The sequence below is a fragment of the Patagioenas fasciata genome, chromosome 1, assembly GCF_037038585.1.
Source record: "Patagioenas fasciata isolate bPatFas1 chromosome 1, bPatFas1.hap1, whole genome shotgun sequence".
NCBI classification, from domain to species: Eukaryota; Metazoa; Chordata; class Aves; order Columbiformes; family Columbidae; genus Patagioenas; species Patagioenas fasciata.
The window spans coordinates 167939168-167945167 of NC_092520.1; positions in this window are offsets into that span (position 1 = coordinate 167939168).

Below are 6000 nucleotides of genomic sequence, written 5' to 3' on the forward strand. Positions count from 1 at the left end.
TATAGAACTTTTGGAACTTACTGTCACAGGAGGGTTTTTTTAATGTTCATCTGTGAAAAAGGATTTCAGAGATGTTCTCCTCCTTATTCCTTGTTGTGGGCTGGCTAAAGCTTCTCAGTGCTTAGATCCCTTGTAACACCTGATGCAGGAGGTTAACCTTGCTCTTTTTGATTGCTGCATGGTGTCTTCAGCTCTTACCTCAACATTATGAATTTAGTGATTAGGAGTGTGCTCTTAGCTTCAAAGTATTACAGCTCTACCTGCCATGGAGTCTGACAGTTTTTGTTCAGTATCTGTCTATGAAGATACACAAGCAGGTACATCAATTTCTTTTCCAGGAAAGCCTTTTAGTTTACATAGCATTCTCAAGCTTCACTGTGAAATAGGATGCAACAAATATGTCATTGGGAAAGAGAGGTAAATCACAAGTGTGTGTGATATGTGGCTTAATACAGGTGGTAGGAGAGAGAAATAACAAGAAATTTTGATTTGCAAGCCAATAGTTTCAGGAATGATACTCCTTCAGATTATGGCAAGATTAAATGGGAATTCTTCTTCTTCTACCATTAATACAGCATGAATTTCTGATACCTGCTTTTGATGGGGTGTGAAGTTCATGGTTAAATTTCTTCTCTACTTCTCCCTTTATCACAATATACATTGAAGAAAGAACACGGTTTCATGTTTATTTGTCCTGCAAACAGGAGAGAAAAAGTGACCTCTGAACTGACTTAATTTCTTTATTATTTCTGATTCCAGACATACAAATGTGTGAGACAGGCAAAAGCTGAAAAAAATTGTATTTGTTTTCACGAGACAAGCATTTTTCTTAGTATCTTTTTTTCACAATTAGTTGTTGTAATCACTATTTCAATTATGATTTTCAATTGTTATGATCAAGCATCTTGGAATTGAGGTTAATAACAAACATCAGAATAAAGATAATTAGGATAGTGGTGTCATGAAATCTTAAATTCTAATTTCAATTTTAATCAGTCCTCTGATAAAATCTAAACTGATTTTAATGGCTGAAGAAGGGCAGAGAGAAGACTCAAGTATTCTGCACCGTAAAGAAATAATTAAGTAATAAAGAAAACAGTACAATTGAAACCAGTGGTTCCTTCTTCTACAAAGCCCTGGCTGGTAACATGGTGCTGGCTCACTTCATTTCCAGCTGCTAGATTTCACTAAAAGAAGCTAAAAATAAATTCAATACTTTCCTAAAATGACTTTCCCGTGTAAGCAAGTGTTGCAGTTGCCATAGGGATGTTATAACATCACAAATGGGAAGCAGTTCACTTAGTGGTAAATAAGCACACTGGTGGGCAAGTTGTCCATTTGAGCACATCTCAAAGAAGAAAACTCTCAGGATATATTTTTGAGGCAGGAGTAAAAAGAAAAAGAACTTTAGACTTAGTCCACAACAGTGCAGATCACTGAATGTGGTTTTTCACAGGTGGGAGCATCTGTGGAGACGCAAGACACTTACTGCCTATGCCTAATGCTCTAGCACCTAACCTGTAGGATCTACACCTTCTATTGGAAAGAGATAAAAAATGTGAAAACATCTTTAAATTCTGTGAAAACGAAAACATCATCCTGTTCTTACATTTACCATCTGTCCAGCGATCCTGGAGCTGTCCAGCCCTTCTCCTTTGCAATGCATTAAGTGACTGAATTCTAGTAGTACACAATTTGCTCTATACTACCCATTTATTTCGAAAGTTAATACAAATAAACACAAAAATACCTGACAAACCAATTAAATTTCTTTCCAAGGTTTCTTCATAATGTTCTACATCGTAAAATTTCAAAGGTCAGATGATATAAATAACCAGTGACTTCACTGCAGTTGATACTACTGTCCTGATTTACAACAAGTAGTAATCTAACCTCAGCACTCAAGTATCGCATTGTGTGCTCAACCCAGAATAGAAAGCAAATGGCTGGATAATAAATACCATGGAAACAAGAAAAAAAAAAATCCTATAAAGAATCAAATTGGGAAAAAAAGAAGAAAAGCCAGATTGTCTGTAGTTAAAATAGAATTAACTGGGATTCTGCAACAAGATCACTAAAATACGAAATATTATGATAGTTTCTACATTTTTGTACGTGCCTTTGGTACATGTTTGAAGGGTTTTTCTTTTAAGGCTGGCAGTTTTACCAGTCTTAGAACGTCATTACCAACCTGCTGTTCTGAATCCAGTTTTGAAGGGGTCCCTTTTCCAATCAGCTCTTCCCCATGTGCTGGATCAAGCCCTCTGAACTGCCCTCCCACAACACTTTTGTGTCTCTGTTTTGTACCTATACTCACCTGTTTCCCCAGATAAATAATTAAAAGTGTAGGTTTCCCCCTGAAGTGTGCCCCGTTCATTTTGCAGTATATGTACAGCTACAGAGTGAATAGTAAAGCTCAGCCTGGTCAGGGGTGTTGACCAGTAAACATTCCCTCTCTTATTCCTGCCTGGGATTTAACCTACACTACATTTATGGCTCCATTTTACAATACTAGGTGCATAGCAGAGGACAAGTGCTCAAACACAACATCTACATGCCGAAGCAGGCTCTGTGAGCAAATCATATCAGGTTTCATGTTAACCCCAGTGTCAGGACAGAATTAAGTTAGAAGAATCATCCACCACCTTCCTTGATATATCTCAAACTGATATTATTTGGGACCATGTGGCTGGCCAAGAGCAGCAGATGCAAATGAGCCAGATAGCGTTTGAATTGCAGTGTAAAAAGTAACTACACTAACTTGAAAATTTGAGATTTTTCCCCAGTTTTTCAGCGTCCAGTGTTCGAAGCCTGGTGGCTAAGAGAGAATGAATCTTAACCAGTGCATATTTAAATGGTACTTGGTCAGATTACTACAAGACCTGCTAGAATCCCACAGAGCAGTCTGGACTATAAGTAAGATACAAGTAATCTCTGCAGCTTTTAACAAAGAGATTTGTGTATTGCACTACAGGCCTGGATTTCCTTTATGGTCAACAGGGAGAGATGACATTAGATAGGCTGAATTAATCTGGCTATTTTAAAGATGTACTCAAGCATGAGATAGATAAGGTGAACTGTGCTCAGGATATGCCTATTTATCTCCTTCAGTTATAATGGAAAACTAGAATGAACAACTCAGATGTGTACATTTACATGACAGATGTCTACATTTAGGGAGACAAAAATCACCTTGGCTGCTCATACTGTCCTTGCAAGCAGTCAGCATTCACTCTGAGTTTAGCTCGCCTGCAGATGCCATGCTCCTTTGTAGAAGACAATGCCAGAAACTTCCTTAGAAGGATCTCAGAAGCCTTACAGGCAACCACTGATAGCAAGGGCACATGTGGCAGCCGGGGACTACAAAATATGGTAGCATCCACTCACAGAGTGTGTGTGTCAGATGCACAGGAAGTGGTGCTGGTCAGCTCTGGAAATACCACCAGGGTTGCCTCTTTCCCTGCTCCAAGTGGGCATGTGGCATTAATAGACAGCCATTGCAGTGTCCATAGCAGGAGAGAGGCAGTCCCACAGGGCTGTGTGGGTATCCTTTTTGTCAGGGTCTAGTGCCCAGTGTGTCACCTCTTGGTCTCCTTCTCTTTCCCCTGTTCATGTCCTTCTGCTAAAACACCCAGTCACCCAGCGAGAGACATCATGCCTGTTGGTCATACAGTGACTCTCTGGAGAGGTGCCAGTATGTTTCTCTGTGAATACTTCAGCATTTTATTCACGTTGAAATAGCATCAAGAAGAAGAGGATAGAAAACACTTTCCTCTGAAAGACCCCATGATGTCGTCTTATCAGGCACGGAAAGGTGGGATTTTAAGCACAATGTAAATTGAATACTTGTCTCTCAGCCCCTCTATTCTAAGCAGTGAGCTATTGCTCAAAAGCAATAGTCCTCCTTTCTGCCTATGCTTTAATAAGTTTGTGCTTTGTGTCTTTTATCACAAGTGGCTGAACATGAAATATGCTGGAAATGGTAGGAACAGTTGGTTTCAATATTTCTGAATAATTTCTTTCAACCCAACATGAACTCTGTTCAAAAACTATCTTGTAAGTTTTGCTTTTAGCAAAAATTATAAGAAGATACTGACCTAAATGTACAGTGATTATTCGTTGTTCCAAAAGTGCTCTTTACAACGAAAAAGGTACTTGAAAAAAATATGATCCAGCTGTCCTAACTGTCTAGTACAATGGCTTAATGAGCAATGTGATTCAATAGTTAGATTGAAGGTAGAGCTGATTTTTTATAGTACTGGAGAAGACTCCAAAGGAGACAGAAAAGCAGAACAGACCCTTGTGTACACTTTAGTGCTTTGAAAAGGCAGGGAGCACACTGCAGGACAAAAAGTCTCATGAAATGACATGAAACTTCACCCATTGAACATTTTTTTTAGAAGTAACACCAATCTGGAAGAAAAATAATGTTCAGATAGATGTCAGCTTCCATATTTTATTACATTTTTGTGTATATATCTAGCTTATATATTTATAAACCTGTATGTAGTTATATGTACAATTTTATATCAATCATGACTAGAAAATTTTGCCTGATGCTCACAGCCTCTTTCTGTTTATGTGTATACATAAGTATAGGTATAAATATACACCCATACACACATAAATCCATATATAGCATAAGGAAGTTTTCCAGTCTTGACCAAATGCACTGAATACATATGAAAGTACATACAATCAGCACAGACTGACTGTATATACCGTGAAGTGGCCTTTGTAGTGTTTTTTGTGGTGTTTAAAGGGCACTCTGATGTGAAAGTTATGACTCCAGTGAACCTTTATATCACAAAATAGAAGATGAAGGAGAGACCTCTGTCAGATGCTTTCCTAAATGCCTCTAACAGCAGTGGCTGAATCTTCCCCCCTCTGGGGAGCAACGGTGCTGCTACACCTCCAGTTTTTGCTGACACAGGAACTCCTGTTTCTACTTTGTTGTCATGAAATGCAAGATGGTGGTCAGGTGAAGATAAAATTTTAAATGCTAAATTAATGTTTCATTTTTGTTGTGTTTGTGTTAGTTGTTTACAAATGAATAGATAACTGAGTAGAAAAGCAGTTAAGTGGTCGAATATGCATGAGCACATACTGTAATTTACAGTCCTGTCTTTATCAAGGTATGAGAGCGATACTGGTATTGTCATCAAGGCAACTGCCCACTGAGGCTGGGTTATGCACCCCAGTAGCAGAACTAAAAGACAGAGTTCCTTTGAATTGGCAGAGGTGTGTCTGTTGGAATATTGCAGCCACAGCAGGCTGTCCAAGCTGTGTAAGATGTGAAGAGATGAACCAGTTCTGCTGACAGTAAGTCCCTGTATCATAATTCAGCCTCTAGATAAAACTCAGTCAAGTTTCTCCTGGTTCCTGACATATGAGGTATGATTTTCTCATACTGAAGGTGGTCATTGAGGAGGTTGCTGGACAGGATAAGCTGCCAGTGGCTGCCCTGTGTTAACCATTTCCACCACTGGATTTACTGACAAGCCTTCAAGCAGTGGAAATTTTTCTGTGCTCAGATAGACAGGAACAAACTCAGCTGGAAAACCTAATCTTTTCTCCTGTCAGGGCACTCCAGAGAATTGACTGTCAAAGTTTCCCCAATCTGAAAAAACGTTAGTAGGACCCCCATTTTCATGAAGACCTTCATCTGTCCTGTTAGAGTTTATTTCTCCTCTCTCTCTACTTCTTGTGCAAGATTTTTGCAAATGAATTAAATAGTAAATTCTTACCATAGTATGTATGGGAGCAGACAGATGTGCCAAGCTGGCACTACTTGCTAGATACATTATATGTCAGCTATCTTACATCAGATTCACTATGGTGGCAGCCACATCGTGCCAGTTTCTGACAGCATACGCTACAATAGCTTTTGCAGCTTCTGATAAGGCCAACTGTGGAATTATAGAAAGTAAGGCTAGATATGAAATTGCAATTCATGTAGTTTGCCCCTCTACCCAAAGACAAGATCAGCTGCTTCTGAAC